This window comes from Rhinatrema bivittatum, chromosome 1 (assembly GCF_901001135.1).
Source record: "Rhinatrema bivittatum chromosome 1, aRhiBiv1.1, whole genome shotgun sequence".
NCBI lineage: Eukaryota > Metazoa > Chordata > Amphibia > Gymnophiona > Rhinatrematidae > Rhinatrema > Rhinatrema bivittatum.
Window position 1 is genome coordinate 363605155 of NC_042615.1, and position 15749 is coordinate 363620903.

Consider the following 15749-nt stretch of genomic DNA (forward strand, 5'->3'; position numbering starts at 1 on the left):
TCTCACCAAAGACACATACAAGGACAATAGAGCCTCCCTTTGTCTGCTGACCATTCCTCTTACTATGCATCCGGTTATCTTTCTGGCTTTTGCCATCACTATATCCACCTGTTTGCTCGTTTGTGATCATCAAATAGGATCACTTTCACATCCCACTCTTGTTTCATGCATTGAAGAATTCCACACCCTAGACTACACCACTCCCTTGAGTTTTTGCTTTCCAAATGCATGACCCTGCTTTTTTTTTAGCATTAAATCTTAGCCACCAGATTCTAGATCATTCTTCAGGCTTCACTAGATTCCTCATGTTTCCCACACATTCCTGGGCATCTCCCTGTTGCAACGTTTCTTGTGGTATATGTAAAAAGACAAACCTTTTTCTGCAGATAAGCAGTCTGAATTAACCATGATGTCTAGGGAATGTCCTCTAGGTGGTGGAGCTTCTCCAAGCATGCACAGCTTTGCCCTGTGTACATGTTAGTGTCATATACCATGTGACTCCCCAGCCTGCATCAGTCTTGTTCTTCCGTGCTGCAGGGTGCACGCGGAGCTCTCCTCTCTAAATTCTTATTTCTTAGTTCTTATTTTATTAACTTCAGCATCATGGTCAGTTGAGCAGCCTTGCTCCCAGAAGAGTCTTTTGCAGGGCTGTGTCCATCTGAGTGGCGAGATGGCTGGGATTGCTGAGCAGCTTTGGGGTTATGTGCTCAATACCAGACCCAAGTCAGTCCTGCTCCTGGGACCAGCCAGGACATCCCGAGAGCAGAGACCGAAGGAGCCCCTCGGTAGACAAGCGCCCCTGAGTTGCCGTGACACACCGAGCAGTACTGACGCATATGCGTCCAAGCAATTGGCGCATCAGTGCAGGAATGCGCCACATTGGTCAGTGAAGGAAGGCACTGATGCAAGGCATCAGTACACCAGACGTTGAAAAGGGTGCATGGGAGCATGCCTCCACGCATAGGATCAACCCAGCCCTGCAAGAAGTGCCTGCCCCGGGGTGGAAACAGGAGGATGCAGAGTAAACTCCAGCGCTTTTGCACTAAAAGCACGGTGTACCAAGTCCCACAGCTGCCACAGGTTCTGTTCCAGCTTCGGTTCAGGAGCAAAGCCCTTCCAAGAGGCATCCTAGATTCTCAGTGTGAGCCTAGTCCCTTACTTCAATGGAGCAAACCTTCCCTTGTGGAATTTGCCTTCATTGGGGGAAGATGTCGCTAGCCGGGGCAGAGGTACATAAGCCTATCCTCTCAACGGGTTACTCCCTTTAGCTCCTTGTGACAGAGGACAACCTCGCCCTGTCTTTCCGACTGGAAGATCTCTTCCAACAGAGCTGCCAGCATCCGGGCGGAGACCCTTGGCATACTGGGAATATGGAGACATCTCCAGAGATTCCTGACAGGAATTTTCCTCACGGAACGTCTTTCAGAATTTTCAAAATTTTCTACCCTATAGGGGTCCCCCTATCGATAACAGTACTCCGTGGTTGAAAGGTAAGGTTTTACCCTTGTTACGGTCTATTCCCATCGAGTTTTCCCTTCAGTGCCTACCGGCCATCGCCCACACTGCGGCTAAATTTTTGTCGAAGCCATGGCGTTTGGTTTTCGTCGGTGCCCCGATTGTCCTTGGACAGTGTCCATCACAGACCCGCAAAGGGTTTGTGTATTGTGTTTGGGGTCCGACCATAACATGCTAACTTGCACCAAATGTGCCCAAATGACACCGAAGGGCCGTAAGGCCTGCTCAGAAAAAATTGTTTCTTTTTCAGTCAAAACCCCCGACTCCATCAACCGCTTCGACTTCGTCTGAGCCGGTGCCATCGACTTCTCGCCAGCAGCAAGACACTGGTGCTGACCGACCGGCATCGACTATTCCAAAGGTGTCAACCTCTTCCTCTCTTCCTCGTTGCCTCAGGAGAAGGACAGAGGAGAACATCGTGAAAAGCGTCGACACAGTCATCGGAAGGCTCAGGCCGCTGATCCAGGCAAGCCCTCTGCATCAGCGTCGATAGAGCCACCGAGAAAGAAATCCCATCCTGAGAAGACCCCATCCTCCTCTGCGACTGGGTCACCGAGGCATTCCCCACCTTCATTGATGCCGGGAGCCTCGATTCCGCTTTCACCGGTGGACCCTCTGGCTACACTAGTGTTGCCTCCTATTCCGTAGCCGGGGTTCCACGCCCCAGGCTTCCACGAGGAATTGGATCGGATGATCTAAGAGGCCATTGGTAAGGCACTGCAGGGCTTTCAACCTCCATCAGTACCGATGCCAGCCCCAGTCACCGACCCGATTCCCACAGCACTCGCACCGCTGCTCGGCAGGCTGGATGCGTTGATTTGTGCTCTTCCGCCACTGGAACTGAGGACACCGGTATGTCCACAGCCTTCCACACCGATACCTCTTGTCATTGGAGGACGAAGAAACACAGACATCCATACCGCCGTTTGGGATCTTGCCACGACTCATCCATCGATGTCGCCGGTTCCAACGGTGCCTCCGGTGCCTCCTCCGATACCGTCGGTGCCTAGACTTGTTCCATTGGGAATAGTACCATTACTCCCCTCTGGAGATCCTACTGGAGCTGGTGATCAACCTTATGGTCCTTGGACTAATGATTCCTCCCAGGATACTGATGACTTATCTTCTGAGCCATCTCCACCTGAGGAGAGAAGACGTTCTTCTCCAGAGGACCTGTTCTTTATTAATTTTATTAAAGAAATGTCTGAGACAATTCCATTTCAGCTCTGGACGGAAGAGGATTCAAGGCACAAGATGCTCAAAGTATTCCAGTTTCTTGATGCCCCAAAGGAAATTGTATTTTCCTATTCATGAAATCCTAATTGACCTGCTGAAAAGGAGTTGGGAGCACCCAGGCTCGGTACCACCTGTCAGCCGAAAGACAGATGCCACCTACATTGTCCAGGTAGCCTCTGAGTTTCAAAGAACACAGTTGGATCATCATTCTGTGGTTGTGGAGCCAGCCCAGAAGAAGGCACGACACTCTAAACCTCTTTCCTCCATACCTCCAGGGAAGGAACAGAGGTCCCTGGATGCTTTTGGCAGGCGTGTCTTCCATGGCTCAATGCTTATTTCTCGCATTGCTTCCTACAAGTTATACATGACCCAGTATAACAGAGACCTGTTCAAGAAGATCCAGGATTTCTCTGAATCTTTACCAGAACAATTTCAGGATCTACTCAATGCTCTGGCTCAGAAGGGCCTAGATGCTGGCAAGCATGAGGTCCGCGCTGCCTGTGATATTTTTGACACTGCCTCCAGAGTGTCTGCAGCGGGGATTAGTGCAAGAAGGCGGGCCTGGCTGAAGTCCTCAGACCTAAGGCCAGAGGTGCAGGACTGATTAGCAGATCTACCCTGCGCTGGAGATAATCTCTTCGGACAAACTCCAGGAAACAGTGGCACAGCTAAAGGATCACCATGAAATACTGCACCAGGTTTCCTCAGTACCTTCTGATTTCTCGTCCACTTCTAAGAAGACATTCCGAAGGGACTCTAAGCGACCATCTTTAAAGCCTCGGAAATGATATCCTTCTGCCGCTCAAAGTCGTCCTTCCAGGCCCTACCAGAAGGGTCAGCCCAGGCAAGCCCGAACCCCAGAAGACCCAGCCAGCCCCTCAACTGGGACCAGCTGCTGGATTTTGACTCCTCGCTGGAGAGCATAAGCCAACCTCCTCTAGTGTCCGTACCAGTCTGCGGTTGACTGTGCCATTTTACCAATATATGGCACATGATCATTTCAGACCAGTGGGTACTTGCTGTATTGACCCAGGGCTATCACCTCAACTTCCTGTCGGTACCAGCAGACTCCCCACCTCGGCCGATGTGGGCTTCATCCGACCACTCCTCTCTTCTGGAAGAGGAGGTATCAACCTTCCTGAAATCCCGGGCAATATAACCAGTGCCCCTCTCCCAGCAGGGGCAGGGGTTCTATTCCAGGTATTTCCTCATCCCAAAAAGGTAAGGCAGCATTTGTCCAATACTGGACCTGTGTGCCTTAAACAAATACCTTCAGAGGGAAAAGTTCAGGACGGTAACCTTGGGTTCTCTACTGCCTCTTCTACAAAGAGGAGATTGGCTTTGCTTTCTAGATCTACAAGACGTGTATACACACATCTCAATCACTCCGTCTCATCGCAAATTCCTTCGTTTCCTGGTTTGGCCCCGGTATTTTCAGTACCGGGTACTGTCGTTCGGCCTATCATCTGCTCCTCGAGTCTTCACCAAGTGCCTCGTAGTGGTCGCGGCCTACCTGAGATGTCAGGGCATCCATGTCTACCTTTATCTCGACGATTGGTTGATAAGGGCCCTGACTCAGGGGGTTGCATTAGCCTCCTTACATCTAACAATCCATACGTTGCTGTCTGTCGGGTTTCTGATCAACTATCCCAAGTCCAGCCCAGTTCCATCTCAGGCCCTATCCTTCATAGGCGCCGACCTGAACACCATGCAGGCAAAAACATTCCTCCCTCAGGATCAAGCTTGTACTCTAATATGTCTTGCACAATGCCTCCAGAATCGGCGTTATTCGACAGCTCGTCATTTTCTCATTTTGCTGGGTCACACTGCATCCGCTGTGCATGTCACTAGAATGACAGGCCTCGCCATGAGAGTCATGCAGTGGACTCTGGCTTACCAGCCAATATCCAGCATTGTCCATATTACCAAGCAGCTCCGCCTATCGCTGGCCTGGTGGGTTCAGCTCTCCAACCTCCTTCAAGGCCTTCCCTTTCAGGTCCTAGAGCCTCAAATTCTCCTAACGACAGACACCTCCAATCTAGGTTGGGGTGTTCCTGTCAACAATCTACAGATTCAGTGAACCTGGTCTCCAGAGGAAGCCAAACATCAGATAAATTTCTTGGAACTTCGAGCGATCAGATATGCCCTCAGTCTTTCAGGATTGTCTCTCAAACAGGACCATCCTGATTCAAACTGACAACTAGGTAGCGATGTGGTACATCAACAAGCAATGGGCTCCTACCTTCTGTGTCAGGAAGCTGCACAGATATGGACGTGGGCTCTTTCCCACTCAATGTACCTCAGAGCGACCTACTTGGTGGGCGTGGACAATGTTCTGGCGGACAGCTTGAGCCGGACCTTCCCTCCGCACGAATGGTCTCTCAACCCTGCGGTAGTAGACACAATCTTCCAATGTTGGAGGTATCCACATATAGTCCTCTTTGCGTCCTTCCACAACCGCAAAGTAAAGAACTTCTGCTCGCTCATTCACAGCCGCCACTCACAGCTGAGGGACGCTTTCGCCCTCTCGTGGTCCAGCGGTCTCCTCTACGCATATCCCCCACTTCCACTCATATCAAAGACTTTCGTGAAGTTACAAAGAGACAAGGGCTTGATGATTCTGATAGCCCCTCACTGGCCACGCCAAGTCCGGTTCCCGATCCTCAAGGATTTATCAGTTCGCCGGCACATCGCTCTAGGGAAGGACCCACTTCTGATAACTCAGAAAGACGGGTGCCTACGCCACCCCAACCTCCAGGCCCTGTCGCTGACAGCCTGGATGTTGAAAGGTTAATACTTCAACCCCTTTAACCTTTCAGAGTCAGTATCCCAAGTCCTGGTAGCTTCACGAAAGCCTTCCACGAGACGCTCTTATCGTTCCAAGTGGAAAAGGTTTACGGTCTGGTGCAAGTCCATAGACCACTTCACCTGTTCCACTGCAAAGTTTCTGGACTATCTCTGGCATCTGTCAGAATCAGGCCTGCAAACGTCCTCTATAAGAGTGCATGTCAGTGCGGTAGTCGCCTTCCACAGTGGAGTAGGAGATGTCTCTATTTCGACACAGCCCTTAGTCACACGCTTCATGAGAGGGTTGCTCCACCTGAAACCTCCATTGCGCCCTCCGGCTCCTGCTTGGGACCTTAACATAGTCTTAGGGCGGCTCATGAAACCTCCGTTCGAGCTTTCCACTCCTGTGATCTCTGCTATCTCACTTGGAAAGTAATTTTTCTTCTCGCTATAACATCTGCTCGTAGAGTTAGTAAATTACAGGCGTTAGTCACCTACCCGCCTTACACTAAGTTTCTACATGACAGAGTGGTTCTCCGTACACCCCTAAGTTTTTACCAAAGGTAGTGTCGGAATTTCACCTTAATGAATCCATCATCTTACCTACTTTCTTCCCAAGGCCCCATTCAAACCCAGGAGAAAAGGCTCAACATTCCCTGGACTGCAAACGTGCCCTAGATTTTTATCTGGAGCGCACATCAGCCCACAGAAAGTCCGCTCAATTATTTATTTCTTTTGATAACATCAAATTGGGAAATCCAGTGGGAAAACAGACCCTTTCTTTCTGGTTGGCGGACTGTATCTCCTTTTGCTATCAGCAAGCAGGCATTCCGCTACAAGACTGTGTGAAAGCACATTCTGTTAGGGCCGTGGCAACCTCTGTGGCACACCTTCGGTGCCATTTGTTGATATTTTTAAGGCTGCGACCTGGAGCTCTCTCCATACCTTCGCAGCCCATTATTGCTTAGATAAGGCTGGCAGGCAAAATTCCGTCTTTGGCCAGTCTGTTCTACACAACTTATTCTCAGCTTAACTACGCAACATCCTTCCAGCGACCCGATCTGGGTTTTCAGGATGCCCGCCTAACCAAATCCACCCCTATTGTTGTGCCTGTTGCACGTCTTTGGGTGCATTTGGTGCATTCCTCGGACATCCTCAGCTCGCTACTCACTCATATGAGAGGACTAGCATTCTGCTTGTCCTGTGAGAAAGCAGAGTTGCTTACCTGTAACAGGTGTTCTCATAGGATAGCAGGATGTTAGTCCTCACGAAACCCGCCCGCCACCCCGCGGAGTTGGGTTTGCTTGCGATTTATTTTATTTTTCGCACATACTTTGCTATACACGAGACTGAAGGGTTGGATGCAGGGTTAGTGCCATGCTGGGCATGCCCAGTAGCTGCCAGTCAAAGTTCTAGAAACTTTGGCAAAAGTGTTCCATGATTGGGCTCCATCTTGATAATGTCACCCTTATGTGAGGACTAACATTCTGCTGTCCTGTGAGAACACCTGTTACAGGTAAGCAACTCTGCTTTATGGCCATTAGTAGAAGCTGGGTCTTTCCTTCAATAAAGAGAAGGGCAGGAGCCCCAAAGAGAGACCCGATCGGGAGGCCTGCCCCCCCCCCCCCCCCCCGACATCATCAGCCCAGACACCGACCCTCAAGTGAGCCAGGACCACCAGGAGTGACCCCACCGCATGGGATCACAGCGGCAGGCGCCCGGCGCCTTCTAAAGAAAAAAGAAGGGAAAAGATAGGAAAAGAGAAGGGCAGGAGCCAGAAAGAGAGACCCGATCGGGAGGCCTACCCCCCCCCCCCGATGTCATCAGCCCAGACACCGACCCACAAGTGAATCCTACGATTCAAAAAGAAGCGCGATACATAGGCGTCGCGCGCACTCCCCTTTGTGCACCCCTTAGTGCAAACCTTAGTATTTACACAAACTAGAAAATCCTACTATCAATACACCTCATCTCAACCATCTGGCGAACCAAAATGGAAATCACCAAGCTTACTCCTCCAAAAATTAATTCGAATGAAAAAACCAGGAATTACCAGAAAATAAGTACAATCCCTCAAACTCAACATACAGGAATCTAAAGACATACTCCAAATGCATGCTGCTATCATTCATCCTTATTAACGCACAATCCATAGTTAAAAAAAAAAAAAAAAGCCTATCCTCTGACTTACTTTTCAATAACAAACCAGATTTCATAGCAATCACCAAAACCTGGATAAAAGACTCTGACAAAATCTTAATTAACCAAATAGAAGTCCCTTCATACAAATCATTCACAATCCCCAGACCAAGAAAAAAAGGCGGTGATCTAATGCTAATCATAAAGAAAAGTTTACAATGAAACTTACCACAGCTAAGATATGCTCCCCATTCGAAATTGCCCTCTTTGACTTTTCAAAGTTACAAATCTGTCTAGTATGCTGTCCTCCTGCAACCTTAGAACGAAATTGTTCCCCATTTATAGAATTCATGATTGCCAACCCTAACCCTCAATAAACCAATCATTATCCTTGGCGATTTTAACTTACACATGGACACATGTCCCCTATCATCCTCATGCAAAACAATCACAGATGCTCTTGCAACAATGGAAGTAGAACAAATAGTCAACGGATTAATACACAAAGCAGGACACACCCTTGACCTAGTTTTTATCAACACCAACATCTGGAACTCACACCACACAAAAATCACCAAAATCCCATGGTCAGACCACTACCTCATCCGTGCCACCCTTACTCATAACAGTATACTCACCACAACAGAAAAACTACATAAAAACTATTTCATACCGCCCTCCCTTTGATAGCAAAACCCTGCAACAAAATCTCCAAGAGGAACTCAAGAACATTGACTTCACAAACACAGAAACAGCAACAACATCATGGATAAACATTACCAAAGCCATTGCGGATAAAACAAACTCAATCATTATAAAAACAAAAAAGGATCCTAAATATAACAATCAATGGTACAACGACACCATAAGATCAGCTAATCGAGAACTCAGGAAAAAGAGAGATTCTGATGCAAGAACAAACCTCCCCATCACTCAATGCATACCGATCCCATTTAGTAAATTACAAAAATCTTATCCATAATACAAAGAGAGACTTCTACTCGACCAAAATAATCAAATACCAACCGAACCCCAGAATGCTTTTCACCATCGTAAAAAACCTCATCAAATCACCTAATGAAACAAGAATAACCTCCCAACACAAGCAAAAGCAATGACTTTGCAGAATACTTCACTGAAAAAATAAGAAAATTAATAAACAACTCTAACATCAACACCACTACACACACCCAAACTCCAATACCATCTCTGGAAATATCAACAACCTGGCATAAATTCGACTTTGCCTCATCACTTGAAATCCAAAAAATAATCAAAAAAATGAATCCAGCAAATCCACCCCATTTACAGCATCCCCATACAAACAAACTGCTTGACAACTCAATAATAAAAACAATAACGGACATAGTCAAACCTCTCCCTCACCGAAGGGATATATTCTGAATGCTTAAAATCAGCAATCATCAAACCATTAATAAAAAAAAGAATAACCTAGACCTGGAAAACATCCAAAATTATAGACCCATATCAAACCTACCTTTCATTACAAAAACCATAGAAAAAATCGTCCACTCCCAACTCTCAGAATACTTAGAAACTAACATCATACTTCACTCCACACAATTTAGTTTCAGAAAAAATTTAAGCACGGAAGCATTACTCCTATCACATAATGACACAGTTCTTAGAGGATCCGACAAAGGACTAAGTTACATTTTATTACTCCTAGATTTGTCAGCTGTCTTTGACACAATCATCCATTCCATTCTGCTTGACAGACTATCTGAAATAGGGATAACAGGCACTATACTAAAATGGTTCACCTCCAATTTATCTCAAAGAAGTTTCCAAGTAATATTCAACAACCTATCAAATAAAGTGAACCTAAGTACAGGAGTCCCACAAGGATCTGCCCTGTCAGCTACACTTTTTAACATCTATCTCCTACCAATCTGTCACATGCTGGATCGCCTGGGACTGACCCATTTCCTTTACGCTGATGACATTCAAATACTGGTTCCAATTCAGAATACGCTTGAAGAAATCTATGAGAAAATAACCTTCTATCTCTCAAAAATCAAACAATGTCTTTCCAACCTAAAACTCATAATAAACATCGAGAAAACTGAATTAATCATCCTTGACAAAAAAATCAATGACTCACCCATACAAGCACTCAAAACAGAAAACCCAGAAACAATAATCTCTCCTGTTGATCATGCTAGAAACCTTGGAATTACAATTGACAATTATCCTTCAAAACCCACATAGCAAATAAAATCAAAGAAGGTTATCACAAATTACTGACACTCAGACGTCTTAAATCTCTCCTCACACAAACGATTTTAGAACAGTCTTGCAATTTCTGTTATTTGCAAACCTAGACTACTGCAATGCTCTACTCCTTGGCCTCCCTTTTACTACCAACCGTCCACTCCAAATACTGCAGAACACAGCCGCCAGAATTCTTACAGGAACTATGAAACAAAATAGTACACCAACTCTCATCTCCTTACACTGGCTCCCAATAAAATACAGAATAGACTACAAAGTTTTATCAATCCTCCACAAAATAATTGCAGGACCACAAAACTACTGGCTAACCAAACACATTGAATTACATGCTCCAAAAAAGAACCTTCACTCAATGAATAAAGGCCTCCTCAAAATACCTCACGCAAAAACCACGCATCTATCATCAACCAGAGAGAGAGCTATATCCATCGCCAGCCCCTCTCTATGGAACTCTTTACCCCACAATCTAAGAATTCAATTTGACACCAAAACCTTCAAAAAAGTTAAAAACCTGGCTATTTACCAGAGCCTCCTCAGATGCACTTAATCATTAACACCAACAGACTCCCAACCAGACAACACCAAGAAAACAGATACCACCCGGTCTACCCATGAAATCTCAACACAACCACGAAACCTACAATAGTCCGTTCAAGAACTTTTTCCTATATATAATTACTAACCCTATCTATTACTTCCACCACCAATGTTACCCTAACTTTTTCAACTATTATACTCTGTTTAAACCCTAATGTTACTTTGTCCTCATTTTTCCTGTAAACCGTTGTGATGGCAAAACCAAATGACAGTATACAATACATGTTAAATAAATAAAAGGAAAATGGATACAAGATGCTTTATAGGTGGTTCCTGATGCCTGCTAGATTATGCAAAATGTTTAAAGTATTAAGTGATAGATGCTGGAAGGGATGTGGAGCTCTAGGCACCACTTTGCATTTGTGGTGGGAGTCCCTGGATATTGGGAAGTTATGGAATGAGGTCTGAGATTTAAGACTGAGTCTACCTGTTGAGTATACCAGCTGATGTGGGGAATGAAAAGCTACCAGCATTTGGTGATTCACGTGGTTATGATTGCCTATTAGTGGCATCAACAATGTCTCTTCGTTGGCTGAAGTATGCACTGGAATTGAGCGTTTATTATATGGGGAAGCTAACAGCCATGAAAAATGATAGGATGGGTAGCTTTGAGAGAGTCTGAGGTCTGTATATACAATGGAGGAGTACAGAGGTGTGGTAATTGAGAGCGGGGCTGGGTAGGGGGGGTTGATAGATCAGTCTTGGTGGGGATGAAATAATTTTAGAGCGATGTGGTGATCATGCATTTCTGTTCATGTTGTCTTGGGGTTTTGACATATTTGTGTTTAACTTTGTGTTTGGTTGATATAATCTGACTTCGTCAATGGCTTTTTGCTGTATCTGTGTTGTGGATATTACCTGTCAATGAAACTTTAATTAAAAAACAAAAAAATGGCCCAAATAGCTATCTCTGCAGTACACAGTTCGTAATGTTCACTCGAAGGAGAGGAACACCATTTACCATTGCCCTTTGTCACCTACCACTCAACCAGTTTCTAACCCAGTCAGTCACTTTAAGGCCCATACCAATGTTGCTCAGTTTATCCATAGATTGCCTTCACAGAACAGTGTCAAAGGCCTTATTGAAATCCAAGAACCTGACATCTAATGCTTTCCCCTGATCCAGTTGCCTGGTTACCCAGTCAAAGAAATTGATCAGATTTGTCTGGATAGACCTACTTCTGGTAAAACCATACTGTCCTCAGATCTTATCTACTGGATTCCTGCCCTATCATTTGTTTTAGCAGTGATTCTATTAATTTACTCACAAAGGTGAAACTAACCAGCTTATAGTTTCCAGATTCCTTCTTAGTTCCACTTTTGTGAAGAGGTACCACATTTGCCTGTCTAGTTGTCCTGAACTACTCCCAATTAAAAAAAAATAAACACGCACTTTGAAATGGTCAGCTAGTACAGTTGCTGGAAGTTTTCTTAAGTTTTTGAAAACCCTCTGTTCCCTGTACGTACCTGGATCAGTCCAGACAGTGGGTTATATCCCCCGACCAGCAGATGGAGTCAGAACAGAGTTTGAGAGCGTCAGCATATAGAGTAGTGCACCCTCTGCTGGAGCTCAGTATTCTTCTGACTCCAGCAGATGCGAGTGGGGGGATCCACTAGCTCCCCCAGATTGATAGGGTTTCTTCATTTTTAGTTATTTCTTTCTTTTTCTCCACAGTATTTTCCCTGTCTTATGTTTCTCTTCATTTTGGATCCTTAAAGTTTAAAAAAAAAAAAAAAGTTTTCAATTTTTGAGGAGGCGTGTGTCTGTGGCTCTGTCTTCTCTATTCTGTACTCCTTTCCTCTTCCGTTGGGGTAAGTGGAAGTTTTTTGAGTTTCTTTCTTCACAGGTTTGCTTCCTTTTGGTGGTGCCCCGTGGATGCCGGTGGTTCCGGCCGCTCCACGCGTCGTTGGGGGTCCCGCGGTTCGCAAGCTCCGCCCGCGGGTGTGTGCTCAACTGAAACGGGGGTTTTCCCCCGCAGTTCCTGGACCCCTTCGGCGGGTTGTTCGGGCCATTTCCAGGCCCCCCCACGGCACTAGCTCGTCTTTGGCCCCCCCCTCCCCGAGGCTCTTTTTTCCCCGGTGCTGACATGCCGCGGTCCTCGAGGTGTGAGGCCTGCGGCGAGCCGGGGAATCAATTTCTGAGGGAGGGGCTTTGTGAGCGGTGCTTCCCCGACGGGGAAGGCACCCTGCAGTCCTCCGGTGCGATTTCAGACCTGCCTCCTCCTCAGCCCGGGTGGCGCGGGCTGGCCACGACGCCGCCTTTGGCGGGAACGGCGGCCATTTTAGGGGGACAGCGTGAGACGGACTCGCTCCCAGATGCAGACAGGATTGGTTGCACTGGCTCTCAATAGGCTTTGCCCCCAGCGGGGGGTTTGCCCGACCGGGGCTCCCAGGACGGTCCCCCCCCAGGGATTCCAATCAGCTCTCCGTTTTTCTCACCTGACTTTATTCTGGCAATGCACATGGCTTATTTGCAGGGTATGGGAGCGCAGGCGCCTAATCCCCTGGGGGCCCCTCCCCCCCAAGGTTCCTAAACTTGCTGTTGATCTCACCGCCTCGCCCGTTACGCCTGGATCCCTGCCGGGTCCCTCTCCCGTGCCACCCCGGCGTACCACGGGGGCGGCTTCGCCGGTGAGAGACGTCTCCCCGGAACCCCCGGAGGCGCATCCGGATGGACATATGGAGGGGGACGACCCTCGAGCCCTACGGATTTTTCAAAAAGAAGAGCTGGATGAACTCATCCACCATATTATTCAGGAGCTGGACCTCGACCCACCTCCAGATCCGCCGATCCCTGTGGCTCCTGCCGTCGCCACCTCTTCTCGCAAAGGGGATCCAATACTTGCCACCCTCCGTCCTAGGGCAAGGGCTTTCCCTATCCATGAGTCCTTCCTATAGCTTCTCACCAGGGAGTGGGACACTCCCGAGGCGTCCTTGAAAGTCACACGCGCCATGGAAAAGCTATACCCGCTCCTTAGGATTTTTTTGGATCTTATCAAGGTGCCCAAGGTGGATTCAGCGGTGTCGGCAGTGACCAAGAGGACAACCATCCCGGTCATGGGTGGAACGGCCCTGCGGGATACGCAGGACCGTAAACTAGAAACCTTCCTCAAGAGGGTCTTCGAAGTCTCCGCCCTAGTTATGCGGGCCGTGATGTGCAGTTCGCTCGCGCAAAGGGCCAGCTTTCTCTGGGTACAGCAGCTTCTCACCTCTCAGGAATTGCCCCCCGAAGAGGCCGCCCAGGCGGACCGTCTAGAATCTGCCATAGCATATGGGGCGGACGCCCTGTATGATCTCTTTCGCGTAATGGCGCGGTCCATGGTTTCGGTTGTAGCAGCCCGACGGCTCTTGTGGCTTCGCAACTGGGCGGCGGATGCTTCCTCCAAGTCGAGCCTTGGCTCCCTCCCCTTTCGGGGGAAGTTTTTATTTGGAGAGGACCTGGATCAGATCATCAAGTCACTGGGGGAAAATTCGGTGCATCGGCTGCCGGAGGATAGACAGCGTTCCTTCAGGTCATTTTCTTCCGGTAGAACCAGGGCCAGGGCACAGCGACGTTATAGGTCTTACCGGCAGTCTGGTTCCCGGACACAGCAGACAAGATCCCAGCCTTGGTCTCGTTCCTTTCGTGGGCGGAGGCCTGCGAGAGAGCGTCCAGGGCAGGGAAATCCGCCCACATAGTCAATCCAATGATGCCAAAGGAGCCCACTTCTCACCTCCCCGGATCGGAGGCCGCCTCATGGACTTCTACGAGGAGGTGGGCAGTTTATCTCCACGGACCCAGTGGGTGCTGGACACCATAAGAGACGGTTACGCCTTGGAATTTGTCCGCCACCCCGAGGGACCGGTTCATCTTCTCCCCTGTGGTTCGGATCTCAAGAGGATTAGGTTTCAACAAACACTAGACCGATGCAGGAAATATGGGGCCATCGTTCCCGTCCCCTTCGACGATGGTGGCTTGGGCCACTATTCCATTTACTTCATCGTTCCCAAAAAGGATGGCTTGCTTTCGGCCCATCCTGACTTGAGGAGGTAACAAGGCCCTCAGGGTCACCCAGTTCCGCCATGGAGACTCTTCGATCAGTGATTGCCCGCAGTGCACAAGGGAGAATTCCTCGCTTCAACTGGATCTCTCGGAAGCATACTTGCACATTCCCATCCATGCCGGCTCACCGGCGGTATCTTCGCTTCAAGATTTTCGGTCAACACTTTCAGTTCAAGGCGCTTCCCTTCGGTTTGGCGACCGCACCTCGGACCTTCACAAAGATCATGGTAGTGGTGGCGGCGGCCCTCCGCAAGGAGGGTATCCTAGTACATCCGTACCTAGACGACTGGCTGATTCGAGCGAAGTCCTTCTCTCATGGTCAGACCTCAGTGGCCAGAGTAGTACAATTCCTACGCTCTCTGGGCTGGGTGTTGAACCTTCCAAAGAGTTCCCTTGTGCCCTCGCAACACCTGGATTTCTTAGGAGCGAGCTTCGATACCCGGCGGGGTATGGTGTTCCTGCACCAGGACAAGGCACAAGCCCTGAGAGAGCACGTGTCTCGGTTTTCGGCTTTGGAAGAACCAACCGCCTGGAATTATCTGCAGCTCCTGGGAGTAATGGCCCTCCACCATCGACATGGTACCCTGGGCGTTTGCACACCTGCGTCCACTGCAGGCGTCCCCTACTATCCCGCTGGAAACCAGTCTCCCAGGAGTATCAGGTGATCCTGCTGCTTCACCATTAGGCCAGGAAAAGCCTGGATTGGTGGCTTGTCCCCTCGCATCTGGCTCGGGGAGTCTCGCTCGAGGTTCCCAATTGGGTGGGTTGGTGACCACCGATGCCAGTCCTCGCGGGATGGGGCGCCGTCTGCGAAAGAAGCGCCACTCAAGGGACTTGGACGCCAGAGGAGGGCAAAGTGGCCGATCAATCGCCTGGAAACGAGAGCCGTGCGTTTCGCTCTCCAGCGTTTTCTTCCCCTGGTGGCGACACAGAGAGGTGAGGATCCTCTGTGACAACGCCACCACCGTGGGCCTACATCAGTCGTCAAGGGGGGAACAAGAAGCAAGCATGTCTCCCTCGAGTCTACTCCCCTGATGGAGTGGGCGGAGAGGCAATCTCGTCCGGATAGCGGCCTCTCACATCGCCGGGGTGGACAACGTTCAGGCGGACTCTCCTGATTCGTCACAGCTAGACCCTGGCGAGTGGGCTCTCTCCGAGGCAATGCATCTCATCATCC

At 48.7% G+C, this 15749-nt stretch overlaps 1 protein-coding gene across 6 annotated transcripts in view; it reads left to right on the forward strand.

Moving 5' to 3' along the window:
* CENPC (centromere protein C) overlaps positions 1-15749 on the forward strand; it is a 526811-nt gene that overhangs the window by 194005 nt on the left and 317057 nt on the right. The gene's annotated exons all lie outside the window — the stretch shown is intronic.